This window comes from Sorex araneus, chromosome 6, assembly GCF_027595985.1.
Source record: "Sorex araneus isolate mSorAra2 chromosome 6, mSorAra2.pri, whole genome shotgun sequence".
NCBI lineage: Eukaryota > Metazoa > Chordata > Mammalia > Eulipotyphla > Soricidae > Sorex > Sorex araneus.
In genome coordinates, this window is record NC_073307.1 from 70,093,558 (window position 1) to 70,114,456 (window position 20,899).

At 39.5% G+C, this 20,899-nt stretch overlaps 1 pseudogene; it reads left to right on the top strand.

Moving 5' to 3' along the window:
• The first annotated feature begins 5,228 nt into the window (after positions 1-5,228).
• LOC101545174 (ubiquitin carboxyl-terminal hydrolase 15-like) lies at positions 5,229-8,074 on the top strand (annotated as a pseudogene).
• The last annotated feature ends 12,825 nt before the right edge of the window (positions 8,075-20,899 follow it).

Below are 20,899 nucleotides of genomic sequence, written 5' to 3' on the forward strand. Positions count from 1 at the left end.
TTTTGTATTATTCATCTTAAACCTGTCCCATAGTTTTCTAGTGTGCTGGTCATTTATTTTTCAGACTTTTTCATTTTCTCTTTTTCACTAGGGTTTTCTGTATCTCACCTTAGAGTTCATTGGTCTTGTCCTCAGCTGTTGTTACTCTGCTGCAGAGATCTTCCATTAAGTTTTTGTGTTTCATCTTTCAATCCAGTTCTTTCTCTTTTAACTAGTTTCCTAACTTTCAATCTCACATATTTTTTGTACTATACCATAATTTCTTAGAGCTCATTAAACACCCTCATCATAATGTCTTTAGAGTAATTATCTGAGATGTTCTGGAGCTGGTTAGTACTTATTGGGACTTCACTAGTTGGCCTTGGTGAGCTTCTCCCTCGTTGAGTTTGCTGCAGTCTGGGAGTGAATCTTCATAGTTCACAGCTTTCCCTCCCTGAAGCTCAGAGGGATTCAGATGAGTGTTGCACTTTTTCCATGCTGACCTATCTTGACACCTTTTTCACTCTCTCAGTTAATTGTTTAAAGTTCTAGTTTTGGCTCATACGGTGATTTTCAATGTCACTAGTCCTACCTCTCCTATGGCTATAAATTAGTGTTCTCTGATTTCTTGCTACCATCACTACCTTGTCGGTTTCTTCTGTAGGATAGATGGAATGAATTAGCAGTAGGTATTATTAGCATGATGCGCCTGGGGGCAGCCAGAGCCATACCAGAATTAGTGGCTCACTGAAGAAGACAAATGCACATGTGAGGCCTGAGAGTTGTGAGGTTAGGGAGAGGTCTCCTCAGTGTGGCCACCTGGTTCTGGATAGACAAAAGTGTTCAGAAGTTGGGAGGTGGAATCCTTCTAACATGTCTATGCAGTTCTGGATAGACAGAAACATTCAGAAGTGGGGGTTATGCCTGTCCAGGTTTGAAGCAGAGGCAATGTGGCACAAGAAAGAAAACCAGCAGTTATGGGGCCTGAGACTCCTATTGGTTCAACAGAAGCCTTTAGAAGTGGACATCTTGCTTGTCCAGGCAGGGAACTTGGTGATGTGACAGAGCGTGGGAATATATAAAGCAGAAGCAAGCTGAGATTCTGGGTGCAGTGCAGAAGCAGTTGTGCTGAGAATCAAAATTCTTTTCTATGATCTAGACATATTTTCAGCTATGAGCATCAAAAATCTGGAAGACAATTACTGAATCAAGATGTGTGCTATTTTTCCAACAGATAAAATAATGGTATCAGTGGATGCATGCTCTAGAATTTTGCAAATGTGTGAATACATTTCTTTTCTATTGACAAGTACAGCAAATTTTCTTGGACAAAAGTCACTGCACTCCCACACCTTACAGGCTGCAATTCTAGAGCTGTGTTGGATCTAAAGAGTTGGTGGAAGGCCCCATGAGGCATGTTTGGAGGTCAGCAAGATTTGAAGGCAAGGAAAAAGCTTACTGGGTAGGAAGGCCTTTTGGATTATGATAAGTATATCAACTAAAAGTCTTCATCTTTCAGGAAAAACAAAAGCACATTATTAAAAATTCTTAAACAAATTTATAAATAACATTTGCAAATATGGATTACAAAACAAAATAAACAAAATAAAATAAATTAACAGCTGAATTTTTTAAAGTATCCGCTACCAAAATCTCTATAAAAATTTATAATAAACTTCAAATTCTCATATTTTATTTCTGCTTTCTAAGCATTTTAGACATATTTCTTGCTCTCTGCTCAGTGCTTCCAACTCCATTATCTATTATATTCAAGATATTGACAATAATCTTTATTTTCTCTTTTTGGTTCACACCCGGCTTTGTGCTCAGGAATTACTCCTGGGGCTGCTCGGGGGACCATATGGGATACTGGGAATCGAACCCAGGTCTAGATATTTCTCAAGTAATGACTAGAAAGCAGTTTGGGTATTTACCACTGCAAGGACATCTGTTGAACACAAAATTTATTCATTTATTTATTTAATTATGCATGACTTTTTGAATCCCACCCAGTAGTTCTCAGGGCTCATTCTTAGATCTGTGCTTAGGAATATCTCCTGGGTTGTTCATGGGATGAAATGTAGTACTGGGGAATTGGACCAGGTTTTTCCAGTGAAAAACAAATGCCTCAATTACTGTAGGTGAAGATTTAAATCTTTACATAATCCGTAGAAGATCTACAATACTAAAAATAATATTTAAAAGAGGGCATAAATAAACATTATAATTATTAAATGCAAAGATTCAGAAAATAAAGTAATTTTAGATTATGGCAGTAATTCAGAAAGTAATGTGTAATTATATATTATTACAAGAATTCTAATAAGCCTATATTCAAATGTGATACAAGGGGTTGTAAATTTTTTCTTTCATTATGTCTCCTGCTCTGTTCTTCTTATTCTTAGAATAATATATGGCAAGAAAAGAAATCCATAAACATTTCTTGATGAAGTGCATGGAATACAAACTTGTATCCAAAGTGATTATTTAAGAAGGAAAGTGTTTATTTTTATAATGCTGTCACTGCTTAAACTGTTTTTTAAAAGAATGTATTTGTCACATTCTCTAGACCCATACTTTTAGTTTTGGATCAAATAAATATATTCTGAAGAAGCGAGTTTACTTGTGGCATGAATCCAAACAACTTTTTCAGTTCATTGCAAAGTATGAATTTACTATGTCTTTTGAATTTACTATTTGTAAGTTTAGAATTTCACAGTTTTTTAAGGGAGTTCTTCAGGAGATATGACAAAATATTTGCATTAATAAAAACTTTATTTGAAAAGGTGCCCACTTCCCTAAGACCAAGATTGAAGCAAATGAGACTCAGATGATTTATTTGTGCATATTTTATTAAAAAATTAATTCCATTACTTATACTTGCATTCTAAAACTCCTGGAAAGAGATTAAGTGCTTTCAATTCAGTAAAGATGAATAAAAAGTGCTTGTTCTTTCCATCACTCTTCCAAAGGATTTCAATTGAAAAAAAGGAGCTATTCCTTCCTTATTTATTCAGATTTTAAAAATCACTTTATCCACTTTTATTAAATCCCAGAAATATCAGAATGTTGTGGCTTCATTTTAAAAAACTTGTTTTTAAATACAAAGTAATATGTAACTGTTTCAAAATCACAGAGTAGGATTACACAGAGAAAAGCAGTTTATTTGAAATTAAACGTATGCAAAAAATGCCCTGCAATAAGTCACTGAAATAAGAAAAAAGGGATTTCCCACACCATTAGTTGTTTTGAACTATGCCTCATTTATCAAAATGTACTTGAAGCAAAATATAAAAGTTTAAAAATTACCATAAAGTGAATATCCTGTGATCATTATCTATATCAAGACAATGAACATTGTTTGTATCTTAGAAATTCTTATGGGTGCTTAGTTTTCATTTTGTTATTTTTGAAATTGCAGTTTTTATTTGGAGGTTTTGAAGGGAAGGGGAGAGAGAAAGTGGGAGACAGAGAAGAGCAACACTCAAGAGAGAACCCGGGCTTCTCCAAGGGCAGAGATAGTCCCTACACACATCCCAGCACTAGATATGAAAGCATGAAAGTACACATCTCAAGATGGGAGATGCGGGTGACACATGTGCTCAGGCACCGTATGTGCTGGGCCACATGGGTCTCATGGGTGCTTGTTACTTATCCTTCTTTCCCTCCTCACTAAAGGTAATCATTATCTTACAAAACGAACAGTAATTTGGGGTATAGAAGATTTACCTATTCCATCTGGGTTCTTCAGAGGCTAGACAAATGAACAAACTGACATCGGCAAATTAGTAGGAGGAAACAAAATGTAACGACACATTGGGGCTGGAGCAGTGGTACAGCAGACAGGGCACCAGCGTTGCATGCAGCCAAACTCTGTTCCATCATCGGCATCAAATATGGTCCCCTGAACCTGCCAGGAGTGATCTCTGAGGACAGAGCCAGGAGTCAACCCTTGAGCACCACTGGCTGTTGTCCAAAATAAAAAAAAAACAGACACATGAATGGAGATTCTATATGTCTCAAATTATAATGCAAAAAATGGGAGTAGACTAATGATATATGCTTGTACTAAAAAAACTGAGTTTCAAGGAGATGGTTTCACATAAATGGGTGTGTACGTGGAAGGGATTCTAAAAGAGGAGCAGATATTGCTTCTCATTCAGAAAAGGCAAAGAACAGATAAGAGCTTCCTCTCCAGCTCTAGGGCCTTCATGGCTCTTGAATAATATGCATTCTTTAAGCAACAGTAATAGACTTTCTGAAGTCTACAAGGCTTCTGTTTGTTGTTATTATTGACTTGTTTTGTTTTGTTTTGGGGTCACAACCAGCTATACTCGGGCATTACTTCTGGCTCAGCACTCAGGGATTACTCCAGAATGGGCTTGGGGGACCAAATATGTTTCTGGAGATTGAACCAAGTCAGCCAAGTGCAAGGAAGTGCCCCACTATCTGTTCTATTGCCCGACACCCGACCCTCCAGAGAACCTCTATCGATAGATCTTAGTTCCCCATACTAGATGACTCTTAGAAGGGCTATGATAGGCATGTCTTGTTCTTTGAAGGAAATCTATGATCTAATTTTGTTCTTTTAGAAATATTCTAGGCTGGAGCAATAGCACAGCGGGTAGGTGTTTGCCCTGCAAGCTACCGAGAGTATCCCACCCGCATAGCAGAGTCTGGCAAGCTACCCGTGGCCTACTTGATATGCCAAAAGCAGTAACAAGTTTCACAATGCAGACGTTACTGGTGCCTGCTCCAGCAAATCGATGAACAACGAGTCAACAGTGCTATATTTATAGAAATATTCTAAAGTGAAGATCTGTTGTTTACAAGTTTGTGAAGGAATATGGAGCTTTGCCAGAGGCCAACCCAAGTTCAATGTCCTATGTGTTATATGGATCCCAGAGCATGTCCAGGAGTAATTCCTGAGCTCAGGGCCAGGAGTAAGCCCTGAGCACAGCTGGCTGTGGTCCTAAAACAAACAAACAAACAAACAAACAAAAAATAATGAAGTTGACAGGTAAATAAGTTTCCATGTCTTGAAAATTGTTAGGTCACCTGACGAACTGAGTTAATTCAACTTGTTTAAAGCCAATCCTTCAGTTGGTTTTTCATTAATTCTTTATTGTGCACCTAACTATAAAAGACATTTCTTCTAAAACAAAAAAAACTCACAAAGATTAATAATTGAAGCAGATCACAAAACCATTTAGGGCCGCCGCCGCCGCTAGTGGGGGAAGACGGCGGAAGGTGGAGCGGTGGATCTGGACATCCAGCGTTCTGGCATCACGACGCTGCTCGAAATCTCGCTCCGGAAGGGAGACACCTGGTATCTAGTTGATAGTCGCTGATTCAAACAGTGGAAAAAATATGTTGGCTTTGACAGTTGGGACAAATACCAGATGGGACATCAAAATGTATATCCTGGACCTATTGATAACTCTGGACTTCTCAAAGATGGTGATGCCCAGTCACTCAAAGAGCATCTTATCGACGAATTGGATTACATATTATTGCCAACTGAGGGCTGGAATAAGCTTGTCAGCTGGTACACAGTGATGGAAGGTCAAGAACCAATAGTACAGAAGGTGGTTGAACAGGGTATGTTTGTAAAGCACTGCAAAGTAGAAGTATAGCTCACAGAACTGAAGCTTTGTGAAAATGGCAACATGAATAACATTGTAACTAGAAGATTTAGCAAAGCTGACATAATAGATACAATTGAAAAGGAAATCAGAAAAATCTTCAATATTCCAGATGCGAAGGAGACAAGATCGTGGAACAAATATATGAGTAATACATTTGAGCCACTGAATAAACCAGACAGCACTATTCAGGATGCTGGTTTATACCAAGGACAGGTGTTAGTGATAGGACAGAAAAATTAAGATGGAACATGGCCAAGGGATCCTTCTGCTCCTAATGTGAAAAACTCAAATTATTGTCTTCTATCATATACTGCTCATAAGAAGTATGATTATTCAGAACCTGGAAGAAATAATGAGCATCCAGGCCTCTGTGGCCTGAGTAACTCGGGAAACACCTGCTTCATGAACTCAGCTATTCAGTGTTTGAGCAACACACCTCCACTTACTGAATATTTCCTCAATGATAACTATCAAGAAGAACTGAATTTTGACAATCCCTTAGGAATGAGAGGTGAAATAGCTAAATCTTATTCTGAATTGATCAAACAAATGTGGTCTGAAAAATTTAGCTATGTCACACCAAGAGCCTTTAAGACACAAGTAGGACATTTTGCACTGCAGTTCTCTGGATACCAGCAGCAATATTGTCAAGAATTACTAGCTTTCCTGTTGGATGTTCTACATGAGGATTTGAATAGAATTAGGAAAAAACCATATATATGATTAAAAGATGTCGATGGGAGGCCCGATGAGGTGGTTGCTGGAGAAGCCTGGGAAAATCATTTAAAAAGAAATGATTCTATCATAGTCGACATATTTCATGGCCTTTTCAAGTCAATTTTAGTATATCCTGAGTGTGCAAAGATTTCAGTCACATTTGACCCTTTTTGTTACTTGAAACTTCCATTGCCCATGAAAAAAGAGCATACCTTAGAAGTTTACTTAGTTAGAATGGATCTACTTACCAAACCTATGCAGTACAAAGTGGTTGTCCCCAAAATTGGAAACATACAAGACCTTTGTACAGCACTCTCTACTTTGTCAGGCGTACCTGCAGATAAGATGATAGTCACTGATATATACAATCATAGATTTCACAGAATATTTGCCATGGATGAAAACCTTAGTAGTATTATGGAGCAAGATGATATTTATGTGTTTGAGATTAACATCAATAGTATAGAAGATACAGAGCATGTGATTATTCCTGTTTGCCTAAGAGAAAAAGTTAGACATTCAAGTTACACACACCATATTGGTTCTTCACTTTTTGGTCAGCCTTTTCTTATAGCAGTACCACGAAACAATACTGAAGATAAACTCTATAATCTACTTTTGAGAATGTGCCGGTATGTCAAAATATCCACTGAAACTGAAGAAACTGAGGATCCCTACATTGCTGTAAGAACCAAAATATTAATAGGAATGGCCCCGATGACATCCATGAAGCAGGCTCACCAAGTGAAATGGAAACAGTTGAGCCGGATGATGAGTCCAGCCAAGATCAAGAACTTCCCTCTGAGAATGAAAACAGTCAGTCCAAAGATTCAGTTGGAGGAGATAGTGATTCTGAAAATGGATTATGTACTGAGGAAACTTGCAAAAGTCAACTCACGGGACACAAAAAGAGATTGTTTACATTCCAGTTCAACAATTTAGGCAATACCGATATCAACTACATCAAAGATGACACCCAGCATATAAGATTTGATGACAGGCAGCTTAGGCTAGATGAAAGATCTTTTCTTGCTTTGGATTGGGATCCTGATTTGAAAAAAAGATACTTTGATGAAACTGCTGCTGAGGACTTTGAGAAACATGAAAGTGTGGAATATAAACCTCCCAAAAAACCTTTTGAGAAATTGAAAGATTGCATTGAGCCTTTTACAACAAAGGAATAGCTAGGTGCTGAGGATCCTTGGTGTTGTCCAAATTGTAAAGAACATCAACCAGCCACAAAGAAATTAGATTTATGCTCACTGCCTCCAGTACTTGTGGTACATCTCAAACAATTTTCTTACAGTTGACACATGGGAGATAAATTGGATACCTTAGTTGCTTTTCCTATAAATGACTTGGATATATCAGAATTCCTAATTAATCCAAATGCAGGTCCTTGCTGCTATAATCTAATCGCTGTTTCCAACCACTATGGAGGGATGGGAGGAGGACATTATACTGCTTTTGCAAAAAATAAAGATGATGGGAAATGGTACTACTTTGATGACAGTAGTGTCTCGACAGTGCCTGAAGATCAGATTGTGTCCAAAGCTGCGTACGTGCTCTTCTACCAGAGACAAGACACTTTCAGTGGAACTGGCTTTTTCCCTCTTGACCGAGAAACTAAAGGTGCTTCAGCTGCCACAAGCATCCCATTAGAAAGTGACGAAGATAGCAATGATAATGACAATGACATAGAAAACAAAAACTGTATGCACACTAACTAACGAGAGTCCCAGAAGCCATAAAGGAGAGACTTTCCTGCTGGTGGTGTCTATGGAGATGATGGAGTCACCCACCACATTAAACACGAGTCTGAGATGGGAAGTTTCAGATAACCGAATGTAAATCCTTTGTCAGATTTTAATTTGTGCAGTACTTGAAGTGAAACACAATGAAAACTTTAACAGAAATTGTCTCTTAATACATTTACAGTCTTGTATTTACAAGCTAAATATATATAGGAAATCACAAATAAATCCCTTTTAAGTTTGCTGCTGTTTTGATGAATTATGTTTTCTTCAATTTTTTGGATGTGAGTTAACTGATAACAAATGTTAAATTTGTGGATGTTGGTCATTTATTTTGCTCTACTATACTGCAAGAAAATTATGGTTGAACTTAGTTTTTGGATAATCTAGATCATGTGCATTAGGCTGCTACATATGCTATTATGATATTTAGCTGTGGTATCAATGTGGCATAAACACTGCAGTAGTATCCTTGGAAAACCAAATTTTCAAGTCTATCCCTGGCAATCAATGTAGACCTATTTTTAAAAAATGAATCATGTTACATGGAAGTCTTGAAAAAGTTATTTCCTTTCATAGTATTAAAACTAGAATATTATGTTCATCTAACTGCTATTTAGAAAACAGGTTCTAGATTTTACTCTTCATCTAAAGTCATTTTTCAGTTATATGTAAGGATTTTTTTTTATGTTGATGTTCTTTTTGTTGTATTTAGAATCTGTTCCTCCACCATTTAAATTTTCTTTTACCTACATTAAAATTTATTTATTTTAATTTGGTGTTGGCCCAAAATCAAAATTTTTGCTGTCTGTTTTTCTCTACCCCATTTTTTTGTAATTGGGCAACTTCTAACCTATGAATTATTGTAACATAAGGAAAGATTTAATTGTACTCTGGATCAGTAGTAATGATTACATCATGTTTTGAGGTTTTTTTTCATATACTGGCCTTTAAATAATTAATGGACAATTGGCTTTAAAGGTAGGTCTGTTAACTCTCTTTGTGTGCTCCTGATGGAATTCACCATAGCCTTACAGCTTTCTCAGAAGGTGACTTGTTAGAAGAGAAGTGGCATCTGCGTGTTCCAGAATCTGAACCTGGACAGTTATAAAGCATAAAAACCTGGAATTTGATTTAGTTCACCACGTTCAAGCATCCAGGATGCCAAAAATATGTGTGAACATTTGAAACATTTTTCATTTGCTGCTTTTTTTCCCTTTGATCTAGTTAAAAGAATGTATTGTCAATTGGCATACAGTACTGCCTTTAATAGAAAATATAAATACTGGGACACATTTCACATATTGACTACCTGAGAAATTGTTTTGTGTCCCACTGTTATTAAAGCAAAAAGTATAATGTTCTTCACTTAAACTAATCAAATACAATAGATTAAAAATTGTGTATTGTAAATAAAAGTTCATTCTGTGAGTGCACATTTTGGTAAATATTTATGTTAGCATTTAAAAGTTTAAAAAATATGCATTTGAACAGGATAAATGAGGTATGTTGATCATGGCTTTGCTTTATACCTTGATATTAAAGCTGGTTTTTCATCCTGGTATTTTAAAAGCTGCTTTGAGTTTTTTTTTTCATTTCTTTCTTTTCTCTCTCTCTTTTTTTTTTCCAAATGTAAACTGTCCTGCATGACAGAGGTTAAAATTTTATCTGCACTTGAGTTCACTTGAGTTTACATTTGAAATGTGCATGTTTATTTATAAAGATTTCAATAAAGCTATTCAAGGCTTAAAAAAATTTAGTCAGGGGGGCGTTCCCGGGGCGCCTTCCGCCCAGAGATGAACCGAGAGCCGCGGCACGAGAAGCAGAGCCTCCGCGCCTATTGACTGTGATCCTGAGGTCTCCTAACCCATTTTGGCACCAGAGCGGATGCTTGAGCCATGCATTTTGACTGTGAACTGAGCTACAACCTCGTGCAGCCCGGGGGGGGGGGGATTTTTTTCCCTCTCCACCCCATTTTTCTGAGCGAAAATGGCGGCAGCGGCAGCAGCCACGCGGTGAGAGCCACCCTCTAACACCCCTCCACCAGGAGGTAGGACTCTCTTTAGTGACGTAGCCTATAGGTGGTCCTGGGAGGGGGGGCTTTCCCGGCGCGCCTTCCACCCAGAGATGAACCGAGAGCCGCGGCATGAGAAGCAGAGCCTCCGCGCCTATTGACTGTGATCCTGAGGTCTCCTAACCCATTTTGGCACCAGAGCGGATGCTTGAGCCATGCATTTTGACTGTGAACTGAGCTACAACCTCGTGCAGCCCGGGGGGGGGGATTTTTTTCCCTCTCCACCCCATTTTTCTGAGCGAAAATGGAGGCAGCGGCAGCAGCCACGCGGTGAGAGTCACCCTCTAAGACCCCTCCACCAGGCTTGCAGCCATCCATTTTGACTGTGATCTGAGCTAAAATAATAGAAACCCAAAACTCAAAGTCTTCACTCTTACCAATGAAGAGAAATTATTAGATGATGCCTATTCAGCAGGCCTGATTGTTGGGGAAGATTTCCAATCAATAATAGTGAGTTCTGTATGGAAATATGAAATGTACTCAATATATATAGGGAATAATGGGAATATCATTAGCTGCTTAGATGGGGGGTGGGGTGGGAGGGGGGTGTATTGGGGTTCTTGGTGGTGGAACGGGTTCACTGGTGAAGGGATGGTGGTTTAATCAGTATTTGACTGTGACTTAAACCTGAAAGCTTTGTAAAAAAAAAAAATTCCATGTATATTATGTGACTAAGAAACTACATATTGCTGGGACTGAGTGGTGTGGAGTGCGGGGGATGTGAGGAGGGCTGGGTGGTGTGGGGTGCAGGGGGGTGCAAGGGGGCACAGGGGGTGGTAGGAGAGGGAATCTGGGAATGCTTGCGAAGTTGACGATGGTGGCAGGTTCAGTGATGGAACATTGTATGTCAAAAACGCAAAAAAAAAAAATTTAGTCAGGTACTCTGAGGAAAGCCAGGAAAATATTTCTAGAAGTTGGGCTAAAAACATTTAAAAATGACAGGTTCTCTAGGTTGTCATGTCACTGATATCATTAGGCATTTAGAAAAAAAAATCCCTTTGATTCTTTGGGTTGTCCAGGTACAGTCATTGTGTTTATCTCTCTGAAATTTGTATCAGAGTCTCCATATTAGCTTATATTACTTCAGAAAAAGGGCAGTGTTTAAACCCTACCCACTCAACTCTCACATATTACCCCTATACCTTCTCCACTCTGTCTTAATCAATCCAAACCATATGATTGGGAAACTGGAAAGTTGTAGCCAGATATTTATTTATTTTTCATTTAATTAATTTATTTTTTAATTACTGAGTCACCGTGAGGGTACAGTTACAGATTTACACATTTTCGTGCTTGTGTTTCCCTCATACAATGTTCGAGAGCCCATCCCTCCACCAGTGTCCATTCTTCACCACCAATGAACCCAGTATCCCTCCCACCCCCAATCCCATCGCCCCCACCCTACCCCGCCTCTGTGGCAGGGTATTCTGGTTTGCAATAGGGGTATTGAGTGGCTATCATGTTCAGTCTCTAGTTTACATTCAGCACGCATCTCCCTTCCCGCGCGGGATCCCCAATCACAGTTTACTTGGTGTTCCCTTCTCTATCTGGGATGACTTTCCCCCAGTGTGTGAGGCCAGCTTCCAAGCTATGGAACCAACCTCCTGGTATTATATACTACTATTCTTGGGTGTTAGTCTCCTACTCTGTTATTTTATACTCCACAGATGAGTACAATCTTTCTATGTCTGTCCCTCTCTTTCTGGCTCATTTCACTTAGCATGATACTTTCCATGTTGATCCACTTCTATGCAAAGTTCATGACTTCATCTTTTCTAACAGCTGCATAGTATTCCATTGTATAGATGTACCAAAGTTTCTTTAACCAATCATCTGTTCTCGGGCACTCGGGATTTTTCCAGATTCTGTCTATTGTGAACAGTGCTGCGATGAACATATAAATGCAGATGCCATTTCGACTATACTTTTTTGTTTCTCAGGGATATATACCCAGAAGTGGTATTGCTGGATCAAATGGAAGCTCACTTTCTAATTTTTTGAGAAGCGTCCATATTGTTTTCCAAAGGGGCTGGACCATCATGAACTTTGCATATAAGTGGATCAACATGGAAAGTATCATGCTAAGTGAAATGAGCCAGAAAGAGAGGGACAGACATAGAAAGATTGGACTCATCTGTGGAATATAAAATGGCAGAGTAGGAGACTAACACCCAAGAATAGTAGTTTATAATACCAGGAGGTTGTCTCCATGGCTTGGAAGCTAGCCTCGCACACTGGGGGAAAGTCATCCCAGATAGAGAAGGGAACACCAAGTAAAATGTGATTGGAAACCCTGAGCGGGGAGGGAGATGCACGCTGAAAGTAGACTAGAGACTGAACATGATGGCCACTCAATACCCCTATTGCAAACCATGACACCCAAAAGGAGAGAGAGAGAGAACAAATTGGAATGATCTGCCACAGAGGTGGAGTGAAGTGGGGGGGATGGGATTGGGGGGTGGGAGGGATACTGGGTTCATTGGTGGTGGAGTATGGACACTGGTGGAGAGATGGGCTCTCAAACATTGCATGGGATAAAACAAGCACAAAAATGTGTGAATCTGTAACTGTACCCTCATGTGACTCACTAATTAAAAAAAATCAATAAATTATAAAAAAAAAAAACAAAGGGGCTGGACCAGTTGGCATTCCCACCAGCAGTGTAGAAGGGTCCCTTTCTGCAGTCTTTAATCCATTTTGATAGCCAGCTATTTAAAAGATCTTCACAGCCCAATTCAGTTTGCAGGTTAGAAACACCCATCCACATGATTAGGATTAGAATAACAAGTCCTTTTAAAAAGTGTATTTACCTCATCTCAATTCTGTTAAATCATCACAAAATATTGATTCATTTGCAAATTATGTCTAATTTCCATAAACTTGGCATGTTATTTGCATGAGAACAATTATAACAGAGATAACCAGATAGACCAAAAAAAGAGAAAAAAGGGCTGTAGTTGGGAGTTTCCCTTGCCTGTCACCAATGGTTTGGTACTTGCCACCACGTGTGGCCTCCTAAGCCCAGACAGGAGAGATCCCGAGCACAGAGCCAGTAGGAAACACTGAATATTTCTAAGTGTGGCCCCAAAACAACAAAAAAAATAGATTGAGATCATATATGTTGAAGTAATTCTATGTATGCAGGACTACTTTTTCATATTTGTTTGAAAATAAATTTTCCAGTAGAATGTATCATGTTGAGGCTAGAAGAAGGACAAACATAAGATCATCTCACTTATATGCAGTATATAAAATAACAGACTGAAAAAATGCAGTGTAGAAAACCAAACTTTACAATGTGCTGTCAAGATGGCAGGCTGGGCAAGGGTAGCAGGAGGGAACTTAGGGACTTTGTGGAAGGAAGTTGACACTTGAGGAACTGGTGCTTGAGATTATATGTCTGAAACTCAACTACGAATAACTTTGTAAATCACGATTTTTAATGACAATCAAAAAAAGATTACCTAGATCACCGTGACCCCAGAGTATAGAGAGGAAAAGGACAGGGTCAAAGAAACCAATGTGGGGAATAAGAAAAGGCAGAAGGGAAGTAGTTACGCAGCAGCGGTCAAGAGCATCAGACATAGAGAAAGTGACGTAGAGAAGTGGTTTAGCTGCTTATACAAACCACAGAACCAACAACACTGGATGCAACAGATTCAAACTGTAACAATTAAACTAAAAATGTGCCCGCCGAGGAGACAGGCTGTGGGGTGGGAGGGAAAGTGGGAACACTGGTGAAGGAAAGTGGACACCGGTGGTGGGACAGGTGGTAAACATTGTCTAAAACTCAACTATGAGTAACTTTGAGAATCATAGTGCTGTAATAAATTTTTTTAAAAAGTTGGTTGTTCCGTAAAAATCACACCCACCACCAAAGTGTCAATCTACATTCCTGTAGTCTATTATAGTATTTCCTCCACCCTTTATGTGTCATCAGCATTTCCCAGCACTCCTTAGTTCTACAGCTCAAATCTAAAAATTCATTTCATATTGATTTGTCTTTGTATTTTTCTTCCTCTCTCTCTCTCTCTCTCTCTCTCTCTTTCTTATAGTCTGTATGAGTTAAGTCGAGGGCTTGAGAGATGTACATGAGATAGGGTGCATGCTGTGCATGTGGCTGACCTGGGTTTCATCCCCAGTACCCTCGTTCCTTGGACCCTGCTAGGAATGATCCCTGAAAGCCAAAAAAAGTGTTCCCCCCACCCCCCCCCACCAAAACAAAGAGACTGAAATCAGCCAGCACTTGTCTTATTCTTTATAAATCATTTTGCTTAGCACCCTACAACTCCACTTCTGTAGTCACAAGTGAAAAGATTTCATCTCATAGCTAAAGAGTTTGTCGTTGTGTCAGATAAAATCTTCTAATCTGCTTTGTTGAAGTAATTATTAAAGTCTTAGATATAGCTCTTGACAGCCATCCTCTCAGAACTCATGCAGAGTCATGCAAAGGTAGTTTTAGCATTAAGTTCCACCTGCTACACCTGGACCTTGAGGTCCTGCAAGTGTTCTGGGGGTTTCTTGCCTCACCGAGTGGTGTCCTTGTTTATCCTACTTTGGATACTCTCTATAGAAGATAATCAGTTTGTTTTGACTTGCTAGCTCTGAACTATCAATCTCAATTTTTGAAAGCTGTTGATCTCAAATATGACCTGCCAATCAAAACCTTAGCATTTCAACAATGTTTTAATTCCATTCTATTTTCTTCTGTAGGAGGAAAAAAACAATTCTTAGATTTATGCAAATATATTGTCATGAGAAAAAAGAATAAAAAATGTAACATTCTGCTGGTGGTAGGAAGAGAAAATAAATATTTGAGTTCTATGTTTTAAAAAAGCATATAATTTATTAGAGTGCTGCCAGTCACAGCAAAACAACAAAAAGAGAAAATTTCTTTTTTTGTATTGAATCACTGTGAGATACAGTTACAAAGCTTTAATTTTTGAGTTTCAGTCATACAATGATTGAATACCCATCCATCCACCAGTGCACATTTTCCACCACCAATGTCTCTTCCATTCTTCCAACCCTTCCTCCTGCTTCTGTGGCAGATAATTTCCCTCTTACTCTCTACTTATGGACATTATGGTTTGCAATACAATCTACTTTCAGCACATACCTCCCATCCCGAGCGATCCCTCTAACCATCATTGACTAAGGGAAACTTTCTTGAAGTGTGAAAAAGAAAACCAGAAAATACCTCAAATGTTTCAAATAAAAAAGACTTAAAAGCATATTCCTCTTTAATAATCGCTGTGAGTCTGAAATCATTTATAAGCTCTGCATTCTTGGCAAGGGTGCTCTTAAATGTACTTGGCAGGCCCAGGGGTGTCCTGAAAATTCTTGGCCCACCAGGCTTAACATGAGGGCCCAGTAATGTAGTGCTGCTCTGGTTCTGTGGCTCTGAGGGTTACCTGCGTCACCTTAGTTATGTAGTCTTTAGGGTGCACTCAGGAGTATTGGGGACCACATGGTGCTGGGGACTGAGCCAAGGTCACCCATTTGTAAATCATGCACTTCAATATTTATTAAACTTATTTTTTAGGTAAAATGGTAACAATAGTGTTAAAGAAATAGTAGTATTGATGTACAAGTTGTCTCACCCTATTGCTACCAAAGGGCCCAAGAAGACAAACATCTTAACTCCTATGCTCTCTGGTCAGAGCTCTTCATTTTTTAAATCTTTATTTAATTTTATGATAAATATGTATCCTAGAATAGCACGGTAGCACTGTCGCCCCGTTGTTCATCCATTTGCTGAGCGGGCACCAGTAATGTCTCCATTATGAGATTTGTTGTTACTGTTTTTGGCATATTGAGTATGCCGAGGTGAGCTTGCAAGGGTCTGTCGTGCCTGCGGGACACTCTTGGTAGCTTGCTGGGCTCTCCAAGATGGACAGAGGAATAAAACCCAGGTCCACCGTGTGCAAGGCAAATGCCCTACCCGCTTTCCCACAGTAACTATGTACCAAGTCCAATGGTGTTTGGGTGGTGATCAGGTCTCAAGTATCTAGCTGTCTAGACTAACACAATTATGGAGACAAGGCAGTGTCTGGTAAACTTGATCTGGCTTGGGTTTGATAGCTTACTGTGTGTCAGTCCCTGTTGGCAACAGAACTCATACTAACAATCAAATTGTCTACGTGCCTGCAAGTGAAGACCAGTCAGAGAATACTTGGAGATAACTCTTGTAGCTGCTTGGGGCATCTGTGTGTCATGCATGAGCGGGTCTAAAATGCACTCAAGTGTGCATGTTCATGAGCAGCAGTTGTGTGGTGGGTTCAGCAATTGAGTGCATCTAGCCTGGCTGGGTTCAGAAACCACTTGATTGCCATGAGCAGAGATCTGGGCTGAGGGACTGTACCAGGGTGGTGGAGAGAAGGCTGGCACCTTGGTGTCAGTTGGTGGTAGAGTGCTCTAGCAGTAGAGCACAGAATGTAGATGCAGGCTGACTGTGTGCCATTGGGGAGGGGGGTGTAAATTATATGAGGGATTTGGCGCCTTTGTTCTCTCTATGCTTTGGAAGTCTTTGAGGTGCTTTTTGTCTCTAGGACTGCAGCTTGCTTTCTAGCAGTCAGGTGGCACTTGCAAAGCTGGATCTGTTAATTTGCCAGAAAGAAGCTGTCTTAATCATTGTGTCAAGTATTTTCTCAGGATGAGTGGAATGTTTCCCAAAATTTTCCCTGAGGATCTTTCACTATGAAGAGTGAGAACTGACATGGCATCTGCAAGAACTGTCACCTCAGTAGCAAGAGTTCACCAGCCTCATAATAACTGATTACTGTTTATCTCCTATAGAGTTGTTGCCTTTTGTCTCCCATCCTCATGGTGTAAATGTAGACTGTTTGTCCCGGGCTCCTAAGAATTTGGTGGGGCTAACATGTTACCCAGAGTTAAGTTCTATATTTCACAAATAACTTTCAGGTAATTGTTTGCTAAATGAGAAAGGATTTCCATTCTGAGGAGGACATCTCCTTGTTAAATGTCTGGATGCTATTCTTTCATATTTTGCTGCAAAAGGCTACCATCTCCACCCCTAACTCTGAGGTTTTAGGTTGGTGTTGATTGATCCAACTTTTTGGTGTAAATTTTCTGTGACAGCAGGAATAGATAAACAGATTCGCCCTATTTGGTCATTTAACCTCACTCTCATGTAGTTGAGAACATTAGAATGTTTTCATTAAGACTATTTCACTTAATTACTCTTAAGTTCCATGTCTATATTTATTTTTTAAAAATATTGAGTAGTAATAACTAGTTCAACATTTTATAGTTCTTTTTAATGTTTTTGCCATACCTGGTGGCATTTAGGACTTACTCTTCTTTTGGGATCTCTTAGGGACTATATGGGGTGCCATGGGTCACACCTAGGTCAGCTGTGTGCAAAGGCAAGCACCTTACCCATTGTACTTCTGATTTTGTCAGCAATAACTATTTAATGTCTTTGTGATAGTCAAGTGTTAAGGATTGGGACTGGGCCTCCCCAACCCAGATCCCCAATTTTCCAGTAGCTTGGTAGTCACACCCACAAACTGCCCCCAGTGCCATGTAATCTCATCAATGGTCAAGATCCAAAGACTATAAAACAAAGCTCCCAGAAGAGAACGATACAGAATCTCGCACGGCAGAGCCTGGCAAGCTACTTGTGGTATATTTGATATGCCAAAAACAGTAACAATAATGGGCCTCATTCCCCTGACCCTGAATGTGACAGGGATGAATGGCCACATTACTGGCACTCGCTAGAGCAAATTGATGAGCAATGGGATGACAGTGATAGAGTGATACAGTGATGTTTCAAACTGTAGGGGACATTGTTTTTATTCTTTTATAATTGTCATCCACATAGATTCATATTTATATAAATGGACAATTTTTCTATTTTGTTACTATCTTTCAAAAAATGTTTTTCCCCTGGTGTGTGTGTGTGTGTGTGTGTATCTAAGAAACATGAATCCTATTATGTTGACTTTGGACCTTTGTTGTTACCTTGCTATGTATTTTTAAGTTCCACATATGAGAGCAATCATTCTTTTATTTGTTTTGGCTTTTTGGCCATTCCTGGTGGTTCTCAGCTCTGTGCTTAGTGGTCACTCCTGACTAGAATGGGAGGTACCATACGGGCTACCCAGTATTGAACCTGGGTCAATTTCATTCAAGGCAAACACCCTACTGTACTATATTTAAAGCCCGGAGAGAGATTGTTCTGTATCTGTTCATTTTCTTCTGACTTTACTCAAAATGTTGTCCTCTAGTTCATCCATATTATTGAAAATTGCATGATTCTGTTTTTCCTTAGAACTACATAGTATTCCGTTGTGTATATACACCACAACTTCTTGATCCGTTCATTTATAGTTGGGCATTTGGGTTGTTTCCAAATCTTAGCTATTGTACTAAGTGCAGCAATGAACATAGGAGTGAGTATATTATTTTGTATATGGGGGATAGATGGCAAGAAGTGGTATTCTGGGTCATATGGGAATTCAGAGGATGGGTCATATGGGAGTTGGGAGGATGGGAGGGAGATGGGTACAATGTTGATGGGTGCAATGTTGGAATTATGTTCATTAGCAACATTATTAATAGTATTAGAAATCTCTGTTAAAATAAATAAAAACACCAAGTCATTAATGTTTGATTTTTTTTTTTTTTTAATGTTTGATTTTTTTGGTTGAATCTATCAGTTGCGGTAGAATCTACCTCCAGCGGTATTTCAGATTCACAACCAGGATCTCACCATTCTACAAGGAAGTAATCATCGACGTAGAGAGAGGGGTTCGGCAGGGTGATACCATTTCACCAAAACTCTTCAGTGCCACCCTCGAGAACGTCATGTGATGACTGGAGTGGGAAGGAATGGGAATGAAGATAGACAGTTGGCAACTACACCACCTCCGCTTCACTGATGACATCATTCTAATAACACCAAACATTAGCCAAGTGGCACAAATGCTGGCCAACTTTGACCTTGAGTGTGGAAAGGTCGGACTGCAGCTAAATCTCACCAAGACAATGTTCATGAAAAACGAACTAGTTCCTGACATTTCATTTGCTCTCAACAAAAGGAACATCTTCGAATGCAGTAGCTATGTGTACCTGGTCTGAGAACTCAACATGAGGAACGACTTGGTGCCAGAATTGCACAGGAGGAAGATAGTAGTGTGGAATGCCTTCAAGAGTATTGAAGAAGTTGTTTTTTTTAATTTTTAAATTTCTTTAAAAATTTTTATTGAATCACTGTGAGAGAGTTACAAGCTTTCATCTTTGGGTTACAATCACACAATGATCAAACACCCGTCCCTCCACCAGTGCACATTCCCCACCACCAATATCCCGGTATACACCCCTTTCCCACCATCCCCCTGCCTCCATGGCAGACAATATTCCCCATACTCTCTCTCTACTTTAGGGCATTGTGGCTTGCAACACAGACACCGAGAGGTTATCATGTTTGGTCCATTATCTGCTTTTGGCACACATCTCCCATCCCGACTGATTCCTCCAGCCATCATTTGGTTAATGATTCGTTCTCTATTCCATCTGCCTTCTACCCTCTGCTCATGAAGCAGTCTTTCAGCTATGGGGCAATCCTGCTGGCCCTTGTGTCTACTGTCCTTGGGTGTCAGCCTCATGTGATGTTATTCTATACTCCACAAATGAGTGCAGTCCTTCTATGTCTGTCCCTCTCTTTCTGACTCATTTCGCTTAGCATGATACTCTCCATGTCTATCCATTTATAACCAAAATCTGGAAACAACCCAAGTGCCCTAGAACAGATGACTGGTTAAAGAAACTTTTATACATCTACACAATGGAACACTATGCAGCTGTTAGGGGAGATGAAGTCACGAAGAAGTTGTCAAGAGGACGAAGCACCTCCAGCTCCGGGCACATCTTTTCTTGACTCCACCGTTCTTCCTGCACTAACATATGCCTCAGAGACCTAGGCCCTATGAAAACAGGATGAGAACACTATTCGTGTATTCAAAAAAGGATTCAAAAGAGCTATGCTTAGAATATCACATTTCACTCAAGTGAGAGAAGGAATTCGGAGTTGCGACCTCTGTCCACAATCAAGAATCAGGGATGCTGTCTCATTTGCCAAGGCATCGAAAATCAGATGGGCCGGACACATAATATGATTTAGAGATGACCTCTGGACTAGAGCTGTTACCTACGATTCCACGGGCGTCAAAAGACCCTGTGGCCGCCTATTTATGAGATGGCAGGCTTTTTCGTCAAAACACTGAATGAACGGTTTGAGGCTCTTTATCAGAATAAATTTATCAGAAAAAATTCAATAAATTCAATTCTATTGCTTTGTTAAGGAAATCATGATATAGATATAGTTTCTTAACCACAACGATATACTGATGTCTCTTATTCTGTGGGTGGTTTGTTATGGGCAATTTACCTACAAAGCTGTTTTAAATAACAATGTTTATGGACCACTGGAAGTGCTCAGGCCTTATTCATACTTGTGTTCTCTCTTCTGAGGTACAAAGCTCCTTAGTTTAATGTAGTCCTATTTGTCTATCTTTGCTTCCACATGCTTGGTCAGTGGTGTTTCATCTTTGGAGATGCCTTTAGCTTCTTTGTCATGCTGTGTTCTGCCCACATTTCCTTCATGTGTCTTATGAATTCAGGTATCATGAGCAACTGCTGGATTTTGTCAAAGGCTTTTTGTGCATCTATTGATATGATCATATAGTTTTTATCTTCTT